The sequence below is a fragment of the Anser anser genome (genome assembly GCF_964211835.1).
Source record: "Anser anser genome assembly, chromosome: Z".
NCBI classification, from domain to species: Eukaryota; Metazoa; Chordata; class Aves; order Anseriformes; family Anatidae; genus Anser; species Anser anser.
In genome coordinates this window covers 49972053-49999261 of record NC_139723.1, presented here as the reverse complement: position 1 = coordinate 49999261, position 27209 = coordinate 49972053, and the positions used below count along the sequence as shown (strand labels likewise).

Here is a 27209-nt window from a genome sequence, read left to right as displayed (position 1 = left end):
GTCTCTGCAGTCACTATGCATACACTGGCTATTTTATGAATAAATTTCAGGGATGTACAGGAGAGAAAAAAAAAAAAAGAGAGAGAGAGAGAAGGAATTAAAGCATTTGCTGAGAAATTGCTTTGTGATCACAGAGATCTTCAGCTGGTACCAGAGAGCATTGTCCTTTTGTAGTCAATACAGATACACTAGCTTGTAGCTGTCTGTGATATGACACTTTTCAGTTTAAGGACTTGGATATTAAGAGCTTGTGAAACAACACCAGCTGTGCTGTTAGCTTTTACACCTCAACTGTATCAATAATGATAATATTTCAATGACAGCAAACAGGATTTTGTTGGAATGGATTGTTGATTTCAGAGAGAAATGCCAAATGCTCTGGATGCACATGCTTAATTAATAAACAGAATGTGTATCAGTCTGTGACTAGAGCTTGGGACTGCACAGTGCAAGTATTTTGTGTCCTGATTGCTTCATTCATGTAAGTTCAAGGAGAATTAAAACAAGGCTTTCACAACCTGCATTATCTCACACTCTGCTTGAAAAGGCTGCCAGAAAGAGGAAAATACACATTTCTCTTTTTAGAAAGCTTAATGTATCTGTTCAATCAAAACAATTTAAAATATTCATTGTGTCAAAACATGTAACATATGTTATTGTTACTTATAACAAGCAAAGATTAAGTAGAATTGTCAGGAGACAAATTATCAAGTTTTCTGTCAAGAATTAATATTTATTCCAGCCAGCCAAGTGAATCTCCATGCAATCATGCATGCACTCCTCCAAAGCCTAAAAAAAAATAAAAAAATAAAAATAAAAAAATGTTCTCCTTCTGCAACATTCAAAATTACCTGGGTGTCATTCTGCTCCTTGTTTTCCAAGCATTGTTTGCTGTCTTCTTTCTTTGGCAGTGCAGCAGGGCTTAAGTGAGCACTTGTTGATGAGTGGAATATCTTCTTGCTCATGAGGTAAGGATTTGGAGCAAGATCCACATTCTGTGCTCAGGGCAAAGTCTGACTAAAAATGTTTGGCCCAGAGGGATGAAACATTTGAGAAAGACACTGGTGTAGTCTGAGAGCAGCTGCTTGACAGACCCTTTTTCTCCTTGCAAATAGGATGCTCTGGTATAGATTTCCCCAACTGGGTTTCTTCTGCCTGTTCTCAAACTTGCAGTTAATTATTATCCTTCCCTTCAGACACTGTGTGTGTGCACACAGCCTGTACATACTGTCTTTACTGCAATGATAACCTGACTCTTGTCAAAGGACGACCCAGATCTTGGAAGTTTGCCTGTGGGCACTGTCATGCCTATTCTCAAAAGCCCTGCATAAGGGGTTCATGCCTAGAAGAAGGTGATAGCTTTGCCTGACCCGGTAGAACAAATAGGTTTAACTACCATCCCCAATCAGGATCAGTACCTGGAAAAGCAAAGGTCTTGGTAGTTAAGGCATACCTGGGCAAAACATTCTCTGAGCTGAAAGGTAGCTGTGCTTGGGTAGAGACTGCAGTAGTTTGCCCAGGTTGCTCAGACTTGCATCGCTTTTGGACAATGTTGCAAAAGTCAGGGGGAGGATACAGCTATGGAATTCTGATACATATGCTGAATTCTGATAGATGTACCTATTGAGTACATAGCCCAAAGCAGCAACATCTTGTGCTGACAGCTTTCATGTGATGTCTGCTCCTCTGGTCTGGAGCAAATCTCTAAAGATAGAATGTTAGCTCTGCACATTGTGAATCACATGAAAACACCTTGGTTTAAAATAAGGTGCGCCTGTGTGTGGGCATATAAGAGTGTGTCATCTCTCCCTTGAAGTTACACACTGTCTGCACAGATTTTTATTAGCAGTAATATTCTGCAAATAAATGAAATTTGTTTAGCTAAAAATCCTCACTTTGGTGGTGGGAGATGCTAGAGGACTAGCACATAAAGACTTTAAAGTATTCTAACGTTCCCCTCCATCACTATCACTGCCTGCACTCAGGTTTTGACTAACTCAGGTTCCAATCTTTTCATAATCTCACTGTAATCATAAAGTTTAAAACTATCTGGGAGAAAAGTGAGAAATGTGTGTGTCTTGCAGCAACCAAAGGAGAAATAACGAAGTTCATGCTAAGGTTGTCCTTAGTTGTCTGGGACAAGCTAGTTGACTTCCTATTCTGAGTTGTTTAGGCTTTTCAGAATACCAAATCCCTGAAGATGTGTGTGTGTGTGTGTAATGCTGGGCAATGAGGAGAATGAACAAACAAAATACAGAAAGACGAGACGGGGAGGGGAGGGGAGGGGAGGGGAGAAGAGAAGAGAATGAGAATGAGAAAAAAAAAAAAACAACTTTTGGATTTTTTTGTTTTAAAAAAAAATCTGACCTTGTCATCTCCTGATTATATGCTGCAGCTAAGTGGGCTCTAACAGAGGTGTCATCTTCTTTGTAAATCATGTAATTCGAAGCTTTCTTTCACTCTATCACAGTAAGCAAGGCATGCAATTCATTCTTTTGTTTGGACAGTTGGTCTTCTAATTAAGAAGCAGGTGACTATTTCTACACCAAATGGTTCTCCTTTTGTATATCTTTCTGCTCCCTGTGAGGTCAATACATATTGAAATGGGATATGTCTGTGCCTAAATAGGAGCGCAAATAACACCGGAAGACAGGGAACAGTAAAGGGAAATAGAGCAGTTGACAAATAAGCTCATCCTTACTGTCCATATGATACAGCAAAGAAAAATACAGCAAACTGGATTGCATCTCCGTGGCTGAGCTGCTACATACTGCAGTCCAAATTACTTCTGTTATTGGTCTTACTGGACTTTGCAGGCATGGGCATACAACATATGTGTGTATATAAACCCAAATCTGAAATCAAAACAAATGTAATGGCAATTCAGGAGTAATGCATTCCAGCCTTACTGAAGGCAGGAGGCATACTGTGCTCATATTAGCACAGGTATGAAATGACACTGTGTAGGTATTGTTATGTAACAGAGAGATAACCAGATCTCTGGAAATGTCTAATGAAAATATGTTGTGAATAAATATGTTTGTTTGTTTGCTTGTTTTGTTTTGTTCTGTTCTGTTTTAAGCCTAAATTCTCATAAATCCCCTTAGAGCTGTCAGGTTGCTAAGGATCAACGTATGCTTGTAAATGAGATGTTCGTGTTCTAAAGAGAAAACTTGAGTTCTATGATTATTATTTGACTTGACTAGCAACAGAAGTAGCCTGGGCAGTGTAAACCACCTTTCCACTAGAGAAATGTGTTGTTCAAGCTGACATTAGTGATCAAGGATGAGCTGCAGTGCCTCGACTTCCAGAAGAAGTGTATTCACTAGTGAAAGATGGAAACACACAACTGCTTGTGTGCATGTGTGCTGGTCCCCTCTCTATAGGCATGCTTCTCTCTTCTCCCCCACAGTTCAGATACACAAAAACATCCATTGTGATCTGGTCATAAATCAACATAGATTAGTATTAAAGAATCATGCCAGCAGGAAAACTTGCCTTTCATACTTAATGGCATTCATTGAAACCATTCTGTAGTTCATTCTCTTCCTTTCTTTATTTGTCATTGTCTTTTGCTCCACCATTTGTTTTACATGAATGTTGTTTAACTTGATGATACTGTTTTCTGACCAGTGGAAGGGTGTAGCCTGAGCTGAGATGCTGGTTCCAGGATTACTGAGCATTCATAGTATGCATCATCACAGAAGAATATGAATGAGAACAAAGAGCATTACAAAACTAGCAAGTGAATCACCCCTCCCTCACCATGCACTCCCCTCCCCACACCATATGTTCAAAAAACAACACTAAAAGCCCAAATTAAATTTGAAAGGGGGGAGCAGGAGGGAAAAAATATAGGGTTTAGGGTAGAGGCTGTGGCGTGTATGGTCTATAAGAGTCCTCATTCTGCAAAAGTGCTCGCACAATGGGGAGTAAGAGGGCAAATGTAATATCTTGAACTTTGTGCAGGCTTAAGTAAAACACTTAACATTATTTGAAACTATTTTGTGTGACTTAATTTTATGACTTTTTATTTCTCTTCTGAGAAATATTAAGACCAGAATTCTCACAGAACAATAGGACTAGCTACAGTATAGACAGCTTTTGGAGTGTTTTTTTAACTGTTGTATAAATACAAGCAAGGTCTGCATGAGCTGCAGTATCTCTTCTCCAGTTCTGCTGTGAACTAATAAAACAAGTGAAGTTTCAGGAGAAAAATCTTTCCTTTTGATGTCCTGTATAAATACATATTACTAATATGAAACTTGCATTTTAATTCTAGAAATTGAGATCCAAAAAGGGATTTTAAAAAAATCCGTTGAAAATTATATAAAGGTCAATCTAGCTTTGAAATGACAGTAACAAACTACTGAAAATGTGGTAACTTTAATAAAAATTAAAAGAGGGGGAGGGGGAAGTTCTAGCATGAATTTCTGCCTTTCTGTGAATACTGATGTTTCCATCTGCTTTCTGCTCTCTCCCTTGCTTGTTGTGAGCACACAGCCATGAAGGTACTAAGCGTTGCTCATTGCAGGAGAAGTTGATGGTTGCCAGATCATCAGGCCGTATTCCACACAGGGGGATTTAAGAGACCTCTAAGTGCATTTTCAAGGGATGTTTTCATAACCCCAGTGGTCTCTTTAGTGATCAGTACAGAGCAGGAAAAATGGCAACATAAAATTAAGTTACGAGATAGTCAATATGAAACTCCTTGTAACCAAAAGGAACTCGTGACTGTAACAGTCTTGAAAAGAAGTAACATCAGATTTCCTTCCGGAAGCTTCCAAAGCTGTGCATTTAGATGGTGATTTGTATCTGCATCCCTTTGCAACAATTCCTGCTGTGTCAGTGCTTTACTGTGAACTCCTGTTTTTTGCCATCTCCCTGGCCTCAGTTCCACTCTGAAAAAAGGAAGGCTTGCATTCTTCACTCTCACCTTGTTGCTCAAGCATGAAAAGGGATGGAAAGGTCTAGCTTGCAGCAGCAGCAAAAAGGAGTCCTGGTGGCCACGAGCTCTAGATACTGCTCTAAATTAACAGTGACTAACATGAATTAGAATTAGGAATGAGGAGGTACTCTTTATTAGTAGAGTGAACGTATGTTAGTTGGATCACAAGTAAGAGTTAAAGACAGAAAAAAGAAGCAAAACCAAGGAACAGGATTAAGAAGTTGAAAGAGAAAGCACAAAAACAGATATAAGCAAAACTGAAATCTGTGAAGAGAGAAGATTCAGAGAGAAGTCAATGAGGTAAAATAGTATCAGTCTTGCTCATTTTAAGTTATACTGCTAAAAGTAACCCCAAGCTCTTCTATGACAAGCAGCTGAGGCCGGGTTCACGTATCTGCTGTAGTTTTTGGAGTGATCTCCTGAAGTGGTACAAACCCACATATATTCATTGAGCCTCTTGGCTGCACAATCAACAGAGGTTCCTGTTGAATATCCTCTTTGGGAGGGCTACTAAGATAATGTACTTCTGTGCTTCCCCAATATATATTGTACCAGCTCTCCATGCCACTTGTAACAATTTACTCAAATGATCATAATTTGTTATTGCTTTAAAACAAGTGGAAGCTTTTGTACTAAGTACAAACATCCAAAATTGCTAATGGTATTTTTGTTGTTTTGGTTACCTGAATGACTTGTACAGCTTTTCCTTGCCTATTTGTTATCTACACAGAAAAGTGCTGTGTTCTCCACCCTTCCTTAAGAAATGTAGTACTAGAGGTCTGTGATTTCTTAACTTGCAAGAATAACTGCAAAAGAGTTGTAATGCAACTGTGAGCATGAGAGGAGGAAAGAATTTCCTAAGCATGTTGGGGTGCCTGTTTTCACCTCAGAGTAGCACAGCTTCTCTGGACTTTTGAACAGCATGAAAAAGTCATGATGATAGCAAGGAGGTATAGAAAAGGCTGCTTTTCTGATCCTCCTTTACCATCATGAGGGATGTGGATTGTGAGAGTATGATAACTCCTCATACTTTCAAAAGGAGGTGAGAAAATGTCACTTCTTCCTTGGTTGTTGTTGCTGCTTGTTTGTTTGTTTGTTTGTTTCCTAAACAACATCTTGCCATTGAAATGACAAGACCCATGCACTTGTGGAGACAGCTGTAAGGAGCAAAACTGAAGAGGAGGGGGTGTGTGTGAATCTTCTTGTGCCCATCTTCTCTGCCCAACTATCTCTTAATGCAGTGTATGACTATTTATCTCTGGACAAATTGGTATTTACTAATTCGATTTATCCAGAGTGGTATTTTGGGGAGAAGGAAGGTCCCCCTGCTCTGCTGGGCTACTAAAATTACTTATTTCCCCTACAATCCTTGTGTTGTTTCATAAAAACAAGAATTAATTTTCAATTGCCTGTAAGCTATTCAGGGACGGGGAAAAAAAAAAAAAAAGAGGGTTGAGTAATTATAACTTTCTTTGAGATCAAGTGTTGAAGACATGAAATCTCACACTGCTGAAAACCATGCAAGATTATAGTAAAAGTATGATCATTAATTCTTAATTTTTGATTGCAATTACCATGCTACCATATTACAACATCAACCATTGTTTCATTTCAATAAGCTGCTTTAGGAGATACTTGCCAAGATTAGAAATGAGCAGCTCTAACAAAATGGAAAACACTGTGTTGTGCCTTTACCTAGTGATTTCCTCCGTACTGCATTTCCTCTTAGTAAGATTTTACTACTAAAATGAATGCTCACTCATTTTCCAAAACGAGTTTCAATCAGGTATTTGTTGTGCAGATTTTGCCTTGTTTTCTCATTAACCATCACTGCAGACTTTCACTTGTTATACATGTCAGCTGAGTCCCTTCATCAGCGAGTTTTCAATATCATCATTGAGTGTAGTGGAAAAATCCATGCAAAATAATAACATAGTGCTGAGTCCCTGTGAGCCTGGGCAACAGCTTGCTTGCAAACCCAGCTAGAACAAATGAATTTCAGGGATAAATAGCAAAAGAAAACATAGTGGGTGGTACCAACAATAATCATGCCTTGACCAGGTTTCCTGAGTACAAAAAAAAGTCACTTAAAGGAGAAGTTAATGATCCCTCTGTACTGATCTCTGCAGACAAACAGTTGTTCACTTGCCTACTGATCAAACTATCCTGTCCCTTGATTTACGTTTTTGGGGGGATTCTCTGTCCTAGGCACCAGCTGTTACAGTCATCAGCTACCTCTGAGGTGTACTTTTTGGAAAGCCAAATGAACACAATTTAATTTCCAGATAGCCATGGAAGTTGCATACTGAAGTGGGCTGCACCTTTTTATTCTTCCTTTGGGCTGGCTTTTGTTGTTTCCTTACACTAACTGAGTAGTGCATTAAAAGCAACAACAACCACCTGTGTAATTCCATAGTTTGTCTGCAGTGCTTTAAGAATTCAAGCTTTTGCTTTATGAATGTGACAGTGCCCATGGCCTCTGTGAAATTAATACAGGTCTCAGACAGATTGCTCCACTGACCGCTGAACTTCAGCCCCCTTAGGGGCAGCAGGGTCAGGGTGGAGGGAAGGAAGGGCTGAGCCGGAAGCTGAGGGGTGCAGCAGCACCGGCCACAGCAGCGCTTTGCAAGAGCTGAGGGGCTGAGGTTGAGGTGATTTCCTCATCTGCTTTAACACGCAGAACTAATTTCAGTAGAGTTGCTGGGGTTGGAACTGGACCCCAGAATGTACAGTCTTGAGGAGATGCCCCAGAGCCGAGGGTTTCTGCTTAAATCCCACCCAAGTCTGGAATTCCGTGCCGGGCTTCGGGCAGACTCCAGGGACAGAGTGCCACCTACTGAAACACCATGGCTCAACAGACTCGTGCGCACACCGTGAGACCTGGGGAGGCTACCGTTTAGGTACTAGGTGGGTGAGTTAAAATGAAAGAGCCCCAGACCTCAACGTATATCCTGCATTTATGTTTTTTGAAGGTCTTTCTACCTGCCCAATCGCTTTCGCCAGTATATTCTTACTATTCCTGGTGTGACCAGCTCTGGCTTGCCAACTGACTCCTGCTTTGGGGAGCAATGCTAGGTATTCCAGCTATAACAAAAAAGCTATAATATGCACTAATTGGTCTGAAATGAGCACTGGAAACGAACTGAACTCTCAGAGGAGATAAACCAGCTCCCGTGATTTTACCTCATACAACAAATCATCCAAATCATCTGATTTTTTTTTTTTCAATAAAAGTATATTAGTCCATATTAAAAATTCAGCACTTGGTTTTGTGTAGGTGCTGCCTCAAATCCTGCCTTGCCGTTAGTGGGCCACACGATTTGGGCTGCAGCTTGATGGGCTCCTATGCCTAGCTAGGCAGAGCAGCTAAGATGAAGCACACAAGAACAGTTGTGGCATGGCAGGTCAAGGACATCCCAAGTCAAGAGGCATAGCTTGCAGTGAAAACCTGCACCACAATATGACAATAGGCAAACAGCACTAAATTATTGGTCATTGGCAACAAAAGAAACTTGTGAAATTCATAAGGTGTGCAATGTTTTTCCCAGGATATCAGAACTTGTCTTGATCTGGGCAGTCCTCTCCATAATTTGAAAGGAAAAGAATTAGCTAAATTCTATTTTAAACAATCTCCTGTGAACTGTTCAACCAATGGTTTGCTGTGCTTTTATGTCACTGTACCATTAACTAAGATTAACTTGTACATATCGCTCTTTACTGTATCATACAAGCTTACATATATTTAATTCTGTTACAGTGGTAAAGACTGTGAAATGTTCAGAAGGGAATATACCAGTTTTAACAAAACAAAGTAACTAAAACCAGTCAAAGTTTTAATAGGACATGGCCTCTATCACATATTAAAATAGCTTGCCTGCACTTCTCTCTTGCTTACTAGTTTATGTGAATATAAACACATTTTACTGTACCTTACCTGCAATTATCTAGCACTATTATACCTACATTATCTTGCTTATCATTGATCACATTTTCATGAATAATAGCTCAGCTGTCTTTGTTATTGCCTTTTGGATAATCACTGGAAGATGACTTTCATGACTTGTTTTTATCATATTTGGTGCTCAGCAGTGAATCAAAAAAGAGTGTAGATATTTATTCAGAATGTGAGACATCCAAAAAGTAGATAAGGAATGGGAGAAGAAGGTGAAACATGGTGCAGATAATAGGTACTATAGAATACATAATGACATGGAGCTTGATGAGACTCTTTTAAATTGTAGAGGACCCATAACAGAGGACAGAAATGCTAACTAAAACATTAATCCTTGAAATAACTTTATTTATAATTGACAAAATTACCTCAGGCATCTGCTTTCCATATATTTACTACATTGATAAATACTGATTGACATTTTGGAAATGTTAGTGGAAGTGCAGTTTCTTATAGCAGACTAAACACGGAGGCCTTTAAAAGTAGTAGCAGGTAGCATACACAGACACACAGCTTTCAGACTAAGGTTAAGCATAAATTATAAAATGCTCAGTCCTGAATCATTTGATGTCTCTTGCAGTCTTGAGGGATTTTCACCATCAGCTGTACTGACATCAGAACTAGACTGCCTAGAAAACTTTGGCAATTATAAATATTTGCCCCTAATGTTTGTTACTTCAGTTGCATATATTTATATGAAAGGATCCTATGAAAAGTATCCTGAGAATTATATATAATCAGGGCTATGTCTCTAGCCAGACAAATTTGATCAGTTCTGGATATAGTATCCTATAAGCTTAAGCTTTTAGACCATTTGCAAACTAATTTTTGTTTCACTAGTTGCTCTCATAAATCACCAGTATTTGATAAATAAGTTTATAGAAATTGATCTATATAGGTTATTTTCTAACTATTGAGTTAAAATACACTTCTGTCTGCTCTCCAATGACTGCTTGAATTGCATTGCTCAAACTTGTGCCTGCCCCTTGGTTGCGTATCTGATGCTTCCTTTGCCGGAGATGGCGAATACTAAATGCAGATGATAAAGATCAGTGAGCGTGAAATCACACACATCCAGCATCTGTTTGGAGGCACCTCTTTTGTTTTACTATCTACAAAAAGTCTCCAAATGTAAGAGTGGTGAGGAATACATCCTGTCTTGTCCCCTTATTAGCTGTGCTTAATAGACTCCTTGTAATGGCGACTCAGTGCCACATAGATCATTGCTGACCTTTAATCCAGCTAGTCAGTATGCAGATAGATAAGTATCTCTTGAGAAGGCCAAATGGCAGGTTACTGCTGTAATAGGGCATGTTTTTCTTATCTTTTATGTCCTTTTATAAAGACACACTACAGCGATAAGGAACCAAGTTCCCAATTGCTACCCTTGTCTTCCAAATAAATGAGATGAATTAACAAATGGGATGAGCTTTCCAACATTACCAAAAGTATAACTGTTTTTCTGTGAATATGTGTGGCGATGCTACTGTTAGGGTTTGTCCTACAGGAGTGTGAGAAGTCCTCTTTCTATAGGATATAGGCTAATGAATATATATCTATATATCTATTAAAAGATACAATTTTAATGTTACAGTATTAACAAGTAAATGAGGGAGTTTGTTCAGTTGAACTCCTGAGGGGGCTTTTGGAAAGAGCAGGTCTCCAGAGGACTGCAGCCCTGAGGTAGCACAGGAAGATGTGGCTCCACTGGCTTCTCTGCCCCTTCTTAAAGGTTTTATTTAATGGACTTGGAGCACATTTATGGAAAACCACGCTCTGATCAGGCAGTGTCTGTGAGTACTGGGCTGTCATTGGCTTTCTCTTGCCTGGCTCTTTCTGTCACCAGTGACCCTGTCAGCCGAGATACAGAACTGTGTTCTGTACAGTGTGCCATGAATTTGGGAAGGGTAGAAGGTTCATTCCCTATTACCTAGGACAGACTTACTTCCTCCTTTCTTCTGATACAGTACTATTTGCCCTCTTCACATCAGGTAAAGGTTCTCTCAAAAACTTCAACTGAATTAAAACAACCAAAGCTGGGCAAGAATGGTATGGGTTTGTTTTATCTTTAATGCTGTACAAGATACAACCTCAGATATAAATGTCTTCTGTGTGCAAACATTCAGGCAATTAATTTTTAATAGTCAGAATGCTCTTAGACAAAAAAAAAAAAAAAAAAAAAAGCCAATAAATTGATTGGGCAGTTTCTATCCTATGAATAACTTGCAAGATTTTGGATCAGATCATCTAAGTATATGTTATCAAAAACCCAGTAACAGGGTATTCATCCAGTTGAATAAAAAATATACAGAGTGATTTTTATAACCAACTGGAATGTGTTAATAACAGCTATGCATTTTACAATCAAGTATTTAAAAATCATATCATACTTATTTCAAACCTGGAAAAAATATTTTTGTGAAGCCAAATATACACATGTGAAAAGTCCGTTTAAAGATGGACATTACTAGAGTGAAAATTTGACTTAATGTATAGATTAAATTTGTAGGATATAGGTGTTGAACTCCACTTAAATGGAGTCTAAACAGAGACAAAAAATCCACAACATTTGAAACAGCAATCCTATGGAAAAGGTAATGGGAAGAATTCCATTAAGCATATGCCTCCCAGTTTTCTGATGGTGTGTTCAAGGACATGGCTATCACTAGTGCATCAATTTTTGTCGATTTACTTCCTTGCAATCATAAGGAAAATATCTAACCTTTTTAGAGGCTCTGTGAAGCCAGTTCTGTCCTCTCTGATCATACTTACAGATCAGTAGTACTGCAGTCTACCGACCAATGGTAACGTTTGAGCTCTATGTGTCTACCATTTTTGTTGTTGGAATCTGTGGTTAACTTTTTGGTCTTTCTCCTATGGATGTTGTAACAGGGGTAATTCTGAGTCTTCATTCACTCTGAAATTGTATCTGCCTCCTCTGGGACCAATGTGATGGAGCCTGGGGTCTGGCTCCACAGGCAGCCATGGCACAGAAAAGCCCTTGCCCATGTGCAGCCCTGCAGAAGCAGTGCTGCTGCCTTGGGGCTCCTGCCTGCTGTCTGGCTCCATCCTTCCTTCCTGGGAGGCTGCAGAGTTGCCCCCAGCCTCTGGCAGCTGGAAGGGGAGATTTCAGCACCCATAGCCTCACTATCTTCCCATCTTCTGCTTATGTGTCAGCTTGGTGTTATCCAAAATGATTGAAGGGAGGAGACCTTGATGACTTTAAACAGGCATCTGGGAATTAATGCCTCTCCTTCTTCTCAAAGTAGTCCAATGATAGTTTGCAGTTAAGGTAGTCTAAGTGTTTTAATTGATCTTCATTTGTTTTTTCTGTACCTCAGATTAGAAGCACTTTAAGCTAGTTTGAAGAATCAAGCCTTTGTTCCTTGCTGATAAGAAGCAAAACCTTTCAAGGGCTATTAAATCCTAGGGCTTGCTTTCTTTATATTGCATTTGAACAAGGTGTTACTGTAACTCTGACTCACACGGGAAGAAGGAGGAAATTGGGGTTTTCTGTGCTCTCTGTCCTGTCTCTGATGTGTTGGTGGAGGTGTCACACTAGTATGCTTGTTGGTAACCAAATACATAAAACCACTAGCCATTCAAACAGCTGTAGCCTTCTGTTTAGGATTTCCCTGATTGATGGGGTTTCTCTAATCCTAACAGGCAATGACAAGCCTAACCAAAAAAAAATAAAAATAAAAATTAACAAAGCCAAAAGCAAGCAAGCAAACAAACAAAACCAAACTGTTCCTATTGGGACACTCTTGGCATGTCCATTGATAACAATGTTGTGCTAAGCAGAGATGATGGTGTTCAACAAACAAGCAGAAGCCTCCATGTCAGGGGCCGAGTTTTCTGTTGTCATGCCTCAGAGCACTACCAGGCAATGACAGCTGAAATTAGGCAGTGATGGCTTCTGGGGAAATATGAGGTGAAGCTACTCTGAATGTGTAACATGACTGAACCACCAGCCAGGGACTGCTTTGCTGGCAGTGTGTTATATGCATTACTCATAGGGCAAAGAAGTTATTTCCCTAGAAATGCTGAATTCTTTAGTACTGAAGCTGCATGGGAGAAGTAGCCTGTGGATGTGCATTGAGAACACTTTCTTATGCTTCTCTGCAGCATCAGAAGAATCCCTGTGGTGAACTCGAGTCAGATTGTGTGATTTTCTTTCTCTTCCCTTCAAAACAGTTTAATATTTTTTTATACAACATCTAATATTTCATTATTTCTAGTAGATAAAAGGAAAGCTTGCTCTGAAAAAAAAAAAAAAGATAATGCATAACTTCTCTCTAAGTCAGGGCTACCAGCTTCAAAAATGAATGGCTCTGATATCTTCAGAGACCAGATTTTTGTATTTGTTTGCAGAAGAATGGAAAGTACATTTTTAATAAAGCTCCTGTGATGAATAGGTGGCTCAAAAATAGCAGGCTAAAGCATGCTTCTGTGCTGTCAGAGCAGAGTCTGCCAAGTAATTTGCCTATATAAACAGAGTAAGACCAAAAGGCCTATTGTAAAGCTGCTCTTATTTTTAGAGGTAGATTTTATTATTCATTCTCACTTCCTTTCCCACCAACAGCTTGCTTTCACTGCAAAACAAGATCATGATGGCAAACACATACCATCTGATGCCAAAAAGTTCCATATTAGAGACCCATAATTCCCAACACTGCTTCTCCAGAATATGTGTGTTTCTGTGCTGAAGCTTGGTTTGCAAAGGCTCCAATATTGTCCCGCTCTTGCAGTATCCCAGCACTCTCATATTATTATGAAGCATAGAAACACACAGCTGGATTCTGCCCTGATGTTGAACCCTGCAGGTCCCTACTGATGTAAGGGGATTTATTTGTGTGGGAGGGCACAGTAGGATCTTTGGTACTGAAAGTAGACTATAGTCCTGTACACATATTTCTCCATGCACCCACTCCTCTATCACAATACCAAAAATCTACACCATTTATTCAGGAATGTGGAAAAATGCCTTCCCTGCACTGTCACTGAAAGCTACAACTCAGTCTTTCACAGCTGAATAAAGCCAACAGGGCTTCTAAGGGTTGAGCTGGGAGCCTTTCCCTATCTCTGTAGCAGAATTGCATTCACTCAACACAGCCATCAGCCACCCTGGATACTTTGTGTGCTCAACCATTTCTGAGGCTGCAGGATTTGGATACTCTTTCTCCATCAAATGACTTCTGGTAACACAAATCCCTTCAACACTTATGGATGGGAGTTGACTTTACTGAAGGAATTCATGCTATCAAGACATGAAGCAACAAATCTTGTTCTTCATGTTTTCCTTGCACAAGCTGAGTGTCCCTGGGGGTAAGAGAATGTTTGTTGTGATGTTTTCAGTCCAATTCCACTATCATCTGTTTCCTACTATTGCAATGTTTCTGGTTCAGGATGTTATATATCATATATTTCCTCCCATGCCACACACTTTTGTTTTCAGATGACAGGCGTTTATTGGCAGAAGCAATTCAAAACAATTCACCAGGTCCAACTCAAAAGAAGACAGAAATGACCTAAAATTTAATAATTACCTTGCAAAGCATAGAACATTTTGTGTCTCCCTTTGCCAAAAAGTTCATCAATATTCCAGCATAAGCATTTTACAGTATACAATAACAAACAGCATTAAAATACCTTTCTAGTTCTCTGGATAGTGGTATTTTACTAGGCTCTTGTGAATATTTTTTGGCCACAATCCCTTTTCTCTTATTGTAAGATTCTTGTACTAGTTTTGCAAAACTAGCCATTCCTATATCAAAGTCAGCATAACTGGTAAAATGTCTTAATCTGCACATACCTGGTGTGTGACATATATCCCAGCAGATGCAATTACTACACTCCAAACAACTGCAAGTAAACATGAAAAAAATACCATAAAAATAATTGTTTTATACATTCTATTTATTTCAACAGATTAAATACGTATAAAACTAAAATAATGAAGAATATCTCATGAGTCATTCAATTCCAAAAAAAAAAAAAAGTTTATTTTGTTCTTTAACAAGTAATTTTAGTCCATGACATTTTCAGTATTTTTTTTTGTTTCATTTTGTTTTGTTTTGTTTGTTTTCTACTCAAACTTTGTTCTTCTTTTGGCATCCTTCATGTGTCCTTCACTTCAAACACAATTTTTCTGAATGGTAATTAGAAACCATACGCTACTGTTCAGTAAAGCATGTTGCTACTGAAAGTGACAACCAGAGGTGTCCCAGATGGTGCTTGGGAGAAATACTGTCACTCCAATTGAAACATAAATTGATAAACAAATTTAAAAGGTAGTAAACAAATAAATAAATAAATAAACCCCAAAGGATAATTTTATCAGGCACGATCCTCTACAGGGCTTCTGTATTTCTAGCTGAAAAATATACTTGCCAGAAAATCTTAGACTGGACTTACTTGTGTCTTTTTTTTTTTTTTAATATCTGTTTTTGCATTGAAATATCTGATATCTGTAGATTATGCTGTCTTGTAAATTAAAATCTGACCTCAGAAATGCTAAATAAGATATTTTATTGAAACACTTTGAGAAATCACTAACTATATTAGAAGGAATAAACTTCATTGCAATTGATTTTTCATTCTCTCTATCACTGCTGTGAATTATGACATCTTGCAAACCCAATGGTTGAATTATATTTTATTTAAATTGGGATCTATGTGTTGTTAAATGTATTTATTAATTCTACACGGAGAAAGGAAAACTCTTAATACAACAGGGAAGTGTGCCACAAAGTTATACTATTCCTGGATAACTGCTGTCAATTACCTGCAGGGTTCTGCCATGACCTAATTTTACTTGGGAATGCCCTGAGGGGGGCAGAAAAGCCTGTCCTGTTGTTAGAATCATCTAAGATTAATAATAATAATAATAATAATTAATTAATTAATACTTATTATTACCAGCGAGGAAGTGTTGGCAAACTAAATTAAAGCCATGGGATGAAATGTAGCAGTACTGTTACGAGACTGCTGGGTAGGTAAGATTATGCAAATAAAGATACCCACAGAGTTTGCCTGCTGAGAACTTCCTGCTAGCCCCAGTTGGTGGCTACTGCAATGACTGAGAGACTATGGTGTTGGATTAGTGTCATGTGTTTAGGTGAATAAATAGCTACCCACCTTGCTCTTTAGCTCATGAGAACTTCTCGTTTAGTTCTGAAACTTCTAGGTTCTCTCCAGACGAGTGTCTTGGTAGTGTCTCCAAAGTTTACTATAGGAAGGTTTGTCTCGTTTCTTCATACTTTATAATAGTAACAAACAAAACTTATCTATATATATACTTACCATAACAAAAAACCTTGGGATGTTATTGCTTTCTTTTAAAGCCAAATATTTGGAAAAAACGTGATTGAAGTATATATCAAAGTATATTCATTTTTACTATAATTTTGTCTGTCAGGTCCAATAAATGCTACCCTTATAAGCTGCAGTCTTATGGAAACATATTACTTTGCTATTGAAAAACAGGCTTACAGCATTTCAGAATGTCTCAAGGTGGCACAGAAAACCTGTGATAGGCTATCATCTTGTGAAGTGGATAAGAAGGTGGCGATCAAGTGAGAAGTTGTGGGTTTGAGGACACAAACAAAACAAAGCTAAGCAAAACAAAACAAAGCAACAACAACAACAAACAAACAACAAACAACAATCAAACAGGAGACCTGCACATGTGTGCAGGGAAGCTTCACAAAGAGATCTGGAGGTGATTAAGGAAGAGAACTCTTTGAACTAAAGAGAGCATTAGTTCATCATTAGTGAAGTTGAAATACTACTGCAAGAAACAGGAGATGGCATGGGACTAAATTATTTAGCACTGAGGGTAGTTTCTGAAAGTGTTGTGCTACAAAGTTGTTAATAATAAGTGGAGCTGTTTATGTAAATGACCCAGACAGCATCCATGATTTGTGATTCTGATTTCATTCCGAATTAAAGTGAGTGACTTTATGAAGATGCAGTGGAGTGTGATGTTTTTTAATGGGATCTTAGAAGAGAATTTGAGTGCCTACATAAATGAAATCATACATACTAAAAATGTAAAACATCTACCAGGTCATTTACTACAGCCAGAACAACTCAGATATGAACATAGAGAGATCTCAGTGCATTTCCTTTTAATTTTTCCTTCCGTTTTCCTCTGAAAAGCAATGTCTGACCCTGTGTTGAAACTGTAAGTAATCCATCTTTCATCACTTCTCCAGGGAGGCCATTATCTATTGAAACAGATTAGCAGCAGCAGGAATTCAGGTACTGCTCTCAGAGGCCAATGGGGGCAGGGATTTAGGAGGTTGTGTGGGTAACAGCTAATTGCCTTCTGCAGGCTGCGCACCCTCACTCTGATGTGCCTTGGTCACATCGTTGGCCTGATGCCAGTTACTGCAGTTGATGCTGAAGATCAAGCAGGGCACCTCTGCACGGGCACCTCCAACAAGAGGTGGCCTGTGGCTGCATTCAGTGCCTCCCATGTGTCACCTCCAGGGATGGCTCACAGAAATAGCTTCAGTTCAGGCTTTCAAGAGCAGGAAAACTCCCACTGACCCACATGGGAACAGGATACAGTTCTGTGTTGGTGTTTGGTGTGGTTCTTTTTTTGTTTTGTTTTTGTTTTTGTTTTTTTGGCCTTTTATGTATTAATTGCATGGGAGAGTCATCTGCTTTAAATGCTATTCCTGATTATTCTTCTGGTATTTTGGGTACTTTTTAGGTTTAGAGAGAAGATCTCTAAACATGAGGGTTTGTCAGTATTGCCACAGTATAGCTACTTTTTTCATTTATTTTTCTTGTGGTTAGGAGGAAATAAAGAGAAAAATGTGAATGAAAAAATATCCTCATTCTGATGGATTTTGCTGGAATGGTTACTCCAAAATGATAAAGTGGACTCCTCTGTTTTAGTGTTTTGTTTTCATTCAGATGGCAAATGTAGCTTTCCAAGATGGAAAAAAAGTTTCTGTACTTACTAATTTTGAAAGGCATTGTGCAATAACAACCTTTTTATCTGTGACACGTCTATTAATGTGACATTGGCATTAAGCCTCGCCATCTGGGCAGTCTGCCTGGCAAAGGGCAGAGAGGAGAGCAAAACCATACTGCTACGTTTTGAGAGTTCTGCTCTAGGGAAACCAGGACAAAACGGGCTCAGTGTAAGTCTCTGCTGTGAATGGGAACTTCCCCTGTGTTTGTTACTGGAGACAATGTATCTTAATGAAATTTCTTATACCTAACAAATGCAAGAAAAAAACATAACCGATATGAAAATCTTTTCCATAATAACAGTTTTAAGTATATAATGTTACCTCTGGATTACTTGCAGATTAAGAACAGGATATAGAGTGTATTGCAGCAGAGGTAGAAAAGTCATAATTTTTACATGCCTAGTAGTGACTTTAAAAAGTGATTATGGACTAAGTCATTTCTCCAGGCACCATACCTGACTGTAATAATCCAAATTGCCTGTGACTTATGATTATATTTGGCAACAATCACCAGTTCCCACTGTAGTGTGAAATTAACACCACACACTGTAGCTGTGGCATTTATTGAACACAAGGGAGATGATTATAGCTCTATAAACTCAAAGACAACCTCTGCTATTACTTAATTAGCATTGGTATCTGTACATAAATTAGAACAGCATTTGCAGTCACTTCCCTAGTTAATGGTCTAACAGTCTTCACTGTACCACCTGTAATTTAAATGATAACCTCAGACTTGGAGAGACATGTCAGTAAAAGCAAGTTTGTCTTAAAGCTTGGCAGAGTGCGTTAGAGAATTTATTGGAGATTACTAATATTGATCTAGTATACATTCCCTTAAGGCTTTCCTAAAGTGGACTTTTGTAAAAATAAAGCTACAAAAAAATCAAAATTTGATTTTGTGGCTTTCTCTCTTTTCTTCTGCACCCCACTCACCTCTCAATGAAAATAAAAAACAAACAAAACAAAACAACAACAAAAACACCAACAAAAAAACTTTGTTTGCCTACTAGGGTACTAGTTTCTGAGCTCATTTAACATGACCAGAAGGGAACTTTTCTTCATTTTTTTCCTTTTGAGAAAGCTTTTCACACTGGGTGGGTTTTTTTGTTTGTTTGGTTGGTTGGTTTTGTTGTTGTTGTTGTTGCTTTCTTTTCTGGTTTGGTCTGGTTTGGTTTGGTATGTCACCATCCCTGGAGGTCTTTAAAAGACATTTAGATGTAGAGCTTAGTGATGTGGTTTAGTGGAGGAGTTATTAGTGTTAGGTCAGAGGTTGGACTAGGTGCGCTTGGAGGTCTCTTCCAACCTAGATGATTCTGTGATTCTGTGTGATTTTACTTTGGGTATTGAAAAAGAGTATTGCAGAACTAAACCTGGTTTAGCTCAAATACTTTTCTCTTTGCAACAGGAAGTTAGCTAGGAAACAATAAATATGGGCTAAAATGGGCTGGCTGGGTTTGTCTAAGAACCTCTTCATTCAGGATCTGCTGAGCATTGACTGAGAAGGCAGCGACATCCATGTCACATCTGTAAGGAAGAGACACTGTGGGATGAACCAGAGTCAAAGAATGGTTTGAGAGGGAGTCTAAGAGAGGAAAAAGTAAATGTAAGTGCCTCCAGAGTGTTCATTATGCATAACTGATTACCATTTCTCCCATATATATATATATATTTATACTAGTATAATAAGATCTTTCATTGTCTGTTTGACACATAGCGTATTTCTGGACACTGCAAGAGAAATATTATCAAAATACATAAGCTCTTTGGACATGGTGAACACGTCAATATTGTGCATGTGTATTGAAAAAATTATTTGTTTTACTCTGGTCCATATTACTTAGTAATACTCTTTGATTTTTCCTTTAATAGAGGAATACTATATTAGTAAGGTTGGCTTATTGCTTGTTTTAAGTAATTCCAGAATCTCCTACCAGTGGAGCTAATACAACATATCTGCTGCATCACCAAAGCAGAAGATTATGAATAAAAGCTTCCATTTTTAATTTCCTTAACATCAGTTGAAAGTATTTTTGTAATATAACTTCCAGAAAAGCTTTTTCATCCACTAAGCAATGTTCCTCTATCTCCTCAGTCATGCTCCTCAATCTGTGCTGTAAGGGAGTTTCTTCCTTAAACACAGAGAAAAGATGCAATTTATTATTGTGATTAATTTACAAAATTTGTTTTGAAAACCATACTGGAAGTGCTAGAAATTAAACATCAAGAAGCAATGAGGCAATAATTGTCGAAATGTAGCCCAGGAGAGCTACTTAGCCAAATCTATAAATAACACACAAGAAATTGCATCCATATCTTCTGTGTGCACTTTTGCTTGAAGACTGTGCTTTTTTGAAGAATGTTGTACACGAATATTCTATATTTTGCAGAAAAAAAAAAAAGGAAAATAATATTGCTTTTCTCCACTTATTGTTTCTTGCCAATAACTCAACAGACTTTTGGCTGCAGTTCCCAATTCTTCTCCTGTGCCTGACAGTCAGTAATTCATACTAATATACAGGGTCAACCTGAGGTTATGTATGCTCTCTAAGAACACCAGGCAGAGACCTTGCTCTTCTTCCGGAGCCACAAAAATTACATTTGTCCTTCTCATGAGACAGTCACTGGAGTTGTCCCCTGATTCCTGGGTGGATGGAGCTTGCAGGGCTGAATCGATGACTTTTCTGTGAAAGCAAAGATGTGATGTAATTCTCAAAGGTATGCTGCTTTCTGAGTCTGGCTGTAGGCAGGATTTGTTCTGAAAGAAATCACTAAGTAAGAAAAGTAGGGGCAAAGAAGGCTATTCCATATCAGTAAATCTGTCTAACTGTGAATGAGCATGAGGCCTTGATGAACATCAAAAAAGAAATATAATCCAGAAAACAAAAACAAAAGATCAAAACACAATTAATTATATTTGTATCATTACATTATTTTATTGCATCTTACTCTTAGTTTTCATGTTGATTTAGCAGTAAGGGTCACTCTGCTTTGATAAGCATGACTATATTTTGTATAGTCCTTTTCAATCTGGAAAATTTCATTTAATTATTCTTGTGTTTCTATCCAATATTAAACAATAGCCTACAGGCTGATTTTATTCATTTAGCCTCTCTCATGATTCCATTAATATCAGGTAACCTCTATTTTAAAACATGCCTCGATTGTTACAACTGAACTCCAGATCATACTTTTCAAAACAATCAAAGGACCTGTAATTTCATCTTCCTTATAGAGAAAATAAACTTTTACATTGACTTTTTTCCTATTTTAAATTTATTTATTTTTTGGTTATCAATGATGTCATGAGAAAGTTAATGTGGTAGAGTCTTTTATACCCTATCTAGTGTCCTAAACCATGCAGTACCTTAACAGATATTGTAGGGAATAATAGAAGATAAATTTTATAGGACAGGTATCCAGAAGTAGCAATGACAGAGAATATACACATGGTAGCAATGCATAGCATTGTATATTTAATATCTGTTTATATGACCTTACTGCGCCTGTGCTGTTTCCTATCAGTATATTTGTTATACAGGAAACAATGCAGTTTTCATATTTTATCAAGCCTTTCTAAAAACAGGGATGGTGCAGATTCTGGCTGAGAGAGGATACGAGATCTTTCTCCTTCTAAAGCACTGTTACTTAACCCACCCTATGAAAGTAACGACAATAAGGGGACAGACTTTGTGTCTGTGGTAGCTTTGGTCCAGTGATGGTGGGCAGCTCTACAATATGCTTTGAGACAGTTCACCTGAGTTGTCCTAGTCACCTGAGTACATTGGTAAACTCCAAAGACAGGTCAAGGTGTGGAATGAGGACAGGACACAGTAACTTAAGGGGTTGTGTTGCTGTGGCATGCATTTGTACTTTCTTTTTGCAAAAGCAGAGTATCTGAAACATTCTGAAAAACCATGACTGGAGTAAAAAATAACCAGATCGCCTAAAATCTAGCTCTATTATATGACCAGCATGTACACTGATGTCCTGTATATTTGTTTCCTTTTGGCTAAGACTAAGTAGGAGGAATCAAGAAATAGTAGTCTTCTCAAATATTTCTAACACTTTCAGGTAGAAGATGGCTTTGGAGAGTCTGTCACAGATATTAGTCCCCTTCTGCCATGTACTTGAAGAAGGAGTTGACGGGGAAAAACTTGTCTGAGAAGCCATGTGCATTTCCTCCCTGTTACAAACTAGGACTGGTTCTTACAAGGGAGTATTTTCTCCCCAAAGATTGCAAAGTGACCTCTGGCCACATGAGAGGAACAACTGAATACCCTGAGGAAGAGAAAAATAAGACCCCTTTCACTGCTGGGTCTGCCACTGTTAAAGTTCTGCTCGCATAATTGTACAGGTATTTGGTGCCTAATATAAGATTCTCTCTCTCTTCCAAAGAAGTGGTAAACAGGTTAATAAACTATTGTCTATAGGTTTTCTCCACCTCTCTTCTCCACCTCTGCATTTCTAAGCCAAAGTTATCCCTACTAGGTCTAACCATTCCACACAGCTTCTCTGGTTTTACTGCATGTAAGGGGAAAAAAAAGATTTTTCTCTTTCAGAGAAACTGGAGTAAGAATATGATTTCCTCTTCCTCTTTGTACTGATTAATACTTTCTGTAACTGTAAACACAGAATGGATTGGGATATTGGTGGACTGATTTCCACATCAACAGGGAGCTGAAAAGCAAGCCTGTGGAGAGCTGAAGTCCATAACAAATATTTTTGTAAGGAGTGAGAGTAGAGAAAACATTTTTTCATATTTAATATAAAATGCTAAGACTAGTCCTGCTTATCTGATTGTTCATGTATTCATATCTACAACCTTTCTTAAAGCAAGTCTCAGCATTCCTTTTCTTGTTTAGGTTTCTAATGTCAGCAGCTCTCCATTGTGGAATCTGCGTACTGTTCAATGGAGAGAGCTCCCTTTTTTCTTCTGTAGTTGTGTAAAGTGCCAAGCGCACATGCGGGTGCTCTAAAATGGTAATAACAAACAAGAATAAGAATTTGTTACTTTACTTCACATGGGAATCAATGACAATAGAAATAGTTGAAGGCTTCTATGAAAATATACTGTATTTAGGATCCAGGAAATAACATTTGTGATTTAAGCTTCTTTTTTCAAGTGATACTTTATTATGTGTATTCCTTATTTTTCCAGTTTTATTTTACTGTTACAGGAAAAATTGCCATTTCATGTACCCAAGAGAGATACCAAGGAGGGCTATAGTAAGTAATAGACTGCTAAATAAATCAAGTTCAATCTGTCTTTTGCATATATCTGCCATGTTTTAGTCTGTCCATGTTTCTGCTTTTCATCTACTGATGACGAAAACTCCCACTGGTGTAATTCAAGATGTCCACAGGTATTATAAATATCCCTTCATAGATCCCCATTGAGGGATAAAGTATGAGGTCAACTCAAAGTCAGTCCTAAATTATTAATGCAAACAAGTATATTATTTGCATAGAGAGTGATAGTCTGTCCCTTAGTTAAAGAAAGATTTATAAAGATCTTAACACCAGAAGAAATGTATAAAACAAAACAATAGCTTTATTTATCACAGAGGAATGTTTGCCATCTCCAGAAAATATGTCTTATTTCAGTGAATTGTGAAAAGAACATGAGAAGGGGGGTGCACAGGAGATGTGTCGCAGATTTCTTACACAAAATGTATCACAGTAGCAAAGCCCTGTAGGTGCCCCACACCAGCTTTTTGGAGATGATACACAAGGAATAACAGTTTTAACTACAGGTTCTGTACATTGTGGGAAACTAACATTCTTCTTTTTTCATTTATCAATGTAGTCTTGCCTTTTATTCTAATCAAATGTAGCTTATCTGCAAATAGCATCCCTAAGAGGGGAAAAAATATATTTTTTTCCTCAAATGCTAGTTTAAGAAAAAAATTCAATACTCTTGTGGAGCTGCAGGCTGGAAGACCCCAACACGGCACAAAACACAATTATGAAGACTGATGCCTCTGATAAACTGAGATGAGATGCTGGCCAGAAGGTTAAATTAGAATCTAAGTTCACAGACAGCAACAAAATACATTGAAGTTTGGGGAAGGAGAACATTATTAGCTAAGAATAATGATTTTCTTTCTATCCAAGCTGATATCTGTTTTCATTAATTTAAAATGCCTGTAAAGATGTCTTTATGTGTTGTGTGGCCTGTTTTTTTGTTTGTTTGTTTATTTTTATCGATTGCCCTGATTTTCTTTTCATCTCCACCAGATCCTTACTAATACAACTCCACTGTTAAAAGAAAAAAGATAATAGGGCTCTGGAGTAAACCTGCTTTCATTTACTCTGCTGGAAGTATGGAATCAAACACTGATTTCTGTGGATTTATTCTGTGTTTCTCTAAAAGAACAGTCTGTCTCTGGTGTTGCTTACACTACTGGAAGTACAATTCAAGCCAGATTTACACTGCTGAGAAGAAAAACAACATAACAAAATTAGGATTAGATAGGCATACAAGAATATGTGTTTCTTTGCAGTGCAGAATTATGCAGATGGACGTAAGCAGTAGGGACATCATATATTAACTAACACGAACTTTTGGGATAACCAGATCTTCACATGTTCCAATTTAAGTTGTCCTTTCAGATAGAAATGTTCTGATGGCAAATGCAGGTACATGTATTGTCTAGCTAAAATCTGTCTTAGTTAATTATTATATATATACACCTATATAATATAATAATACATATTTTTATAGCATATAATAGGCTTTTTTTTTTTTCATTTACTCTCATGGGAACACAATTTGTGTAAGTTAGACTGTTCCTTTCAGTGCTCCAGGAAAAATAAGTTTTTCTGTTCTAAGTCGTCTTAATATTTTTTTTTCAGACTCTTTGTTATGTAGTCATTACACCAATAATTTCAAATAGATATGCAGACAAAAATCACATCAGTTGAAGAAAAGCAAGGCTTTCAATACATGTATGAAAATGTCTCTTTTTCAGTGAAAGGGAATTTAAATGTTGGCTCTCATGCTTGGAGTGAACCTCTTTCAAACTGATCTCACTACAGTCATGTTAGCTGCCTTCACTTGTGTTTATACCTGTTAGAAAAATGTACTGCTTTACCTGGTTCCTTGCTGCACACAGCAGGATGCTAAAATCATCAATTTCTCTTCACTTCCAGCCAGGAAGAAAGATGCTTTATTTTTCAACTTTGAGGCATGCTGAATTTTAATGAAAATAAAAATACTTTTTCTTTCCCCATTTGTATAATGAAGAGACTGTTTGTAGACTATGCTTTTTTTTTTTTTTTCCTCCTGTCCATACAGTTTCCATACAGAAACCATGTAAGTAATACATAATTCAAAACCACAGTTTCTCATATTCTCTAGTTCAAATTTGTCTGGACAAATTTTAACTCTAAATTTTATGAGTGCAAGTATCAGTGCAAATTTTTGTGAACAGAAAGAGTGGAGTATGCACCACCTAAAGCACTTTTTTGTGAACAGAAAGAGTGGAGTATGCACCATCTAAAGCACTATCTTTTTAGATCTGTGTCTGTCTGTCTACTGGGAAAAAAAAAAATTATCCAGGAAAGTAATTTTCTTGTATTCAAATAATATTGAGCTTCCAAGTGTACACTGTACCCATCCCCATCTCCTTTTCCATTCCCCTTTCAAAAGATTTGAACAGTTGAAATTGAGAAAGATAGTGCCAATGTAAGGGATAACTGTTGGGGAATAAAATAAAAAAAAAAAAAGTGTACTTTATTGCTCTCTGTGGACATCCGCCCAGATATGCTCATTTCATCTACATGAGAAGAGCACATCTAGTTGTCAATACTTATAGAATTGGTGGCCTTGGTGGCACAGTACCTTAGGAACATGCTGTTTGATCTGTAAAAGGTAGACAGTCCCAACTTCAATCCCTTTCTCACTAAAAAATCATTCTGATAAAGTGACTTTTGATATACAGAAGAGAACTAATTTGGTAGTTACTGGCAAAACATTCTTTCAAATTCGTATTTATTAAACACCTGGGGCCAAATTAATCCCCAATTAATTAAAGTGAAGTAAATAGGATTGCACAGGAGTCTTACAATGCATTACTTTTGACCCTTCTCTGTGGATAGAAAAGACTTAACAACATGAGTCCCAGAGAAAGTGCACACAGCTCCCAGTCTGTGCAAGTTCTATCCTCTTCAACAAGTTTAAATTGTTTGGATGGATAAATAGTCTCATCAATAATGTGTATATCGGGCATCTACACAGTTTTCTTACATCATGACTATTTGGTCTGTGATGAAGTACATGATGAAATGCAAACTACAGAAGTCCATAACAGGGCTCAGTACTGGGGCCACTTCTCTTCAATATCGTTCTCAATGATCTAAAAGGGGGGATCGAGCTCACCCTCAGTAAGTTCACAGACACCAAGTTAGGTGCGAGTGTTGATCTACTCGAGGGTAGGAGGGCTCTGCAGAGGGGTCAGAGGGGTCTGATTAGGCTGGACCGATGGTCCAAGGCCAACTGTATGAGGTTTAGCAAGGCTAAGTGCCAGGGCTGCACCTGGGGCACAACAACCCCATGCAAAACTACAGGCAGGGGGAAGAGTGGCTGGAAAGTGGCCTGGCAGAAATGGACCTAGGGGTATTGATCGATAGCAGCCTGAATATGAGCCAGCAGTGTGCTCAGGTGGTCAAGAAGGCCAACAGCATCCTGGCTTGCATCAGAAGTAGTGTGGCCAACAGAACTAAGGAAGTGACAGTCCTTCTATATTCGGCTTTAATGAGGCTCCACCTCAAATACTGTGTTCATTTTTAGGCCCCTCACTACAAGAAAGATAACAAGGTGCTGGAGCATGCCCAAAGAAGGACAGCAAAGCTGTTGCAGGGTCTAGAGATCAAGTCTTATGAGGAGTGGCTGAGGGAGCTGGGGTTGTTTAGCCTCGTGAAAAGGAGGCTCAAGGGAAGCCTTATAGCACTCTAAAGTTAGCTTAAAGGAGGCTGTAGTGAGGTGGGGATCGGTCTCTTCTCCCAAGCACCAAATGAGAATACAAGAGGAAATGACCATAAGTTGCACCAGGGGAGGTTTAGTTTGGATGCTAAGAAAAATTTCTTGACTGAAATGGTTGTGAAGTATGTGAACAGACTGCCCAGAGAAGTACTTGAGTCACCATCCTTGGAGTTCTTCAAAAATGTGTAGATGTAGAACTTAGTAGCATGGTTAAGTTGTGGACTTGTCTGCGTTGGGTTAAAGGTTGGACTAGATGATCTTAGAGGTCTTTTCCAACCTAAATGATTCTATGATCATATCAGGCATGCAAACTTGTTTTTGAACAACTAATTT

General features: G+C 38.1%; 1 long non-coding RNA gene across 2 annotated transcripts in view; it reads left to right on the top strand.

The window, feature by feature from the left end:
• The first annotated feature begins 2231 nt into the window (after positions 1–2231).
• The window catches only part of LOC310889763, an 87545-nt gene continuing 62567 nt past the window's right edge, over positions 2232–27209 (top strand). For both annotated transcript variants that reach the window (XR_014576762.1, XR_014576763.1), the window contains exon 1: positions 2232–7855. This is a non-coding gene — a long non-coding RNA (uncharacterized lncRNA). The remainder of the gene's footprint in view (positions 7856–27209) is intronic.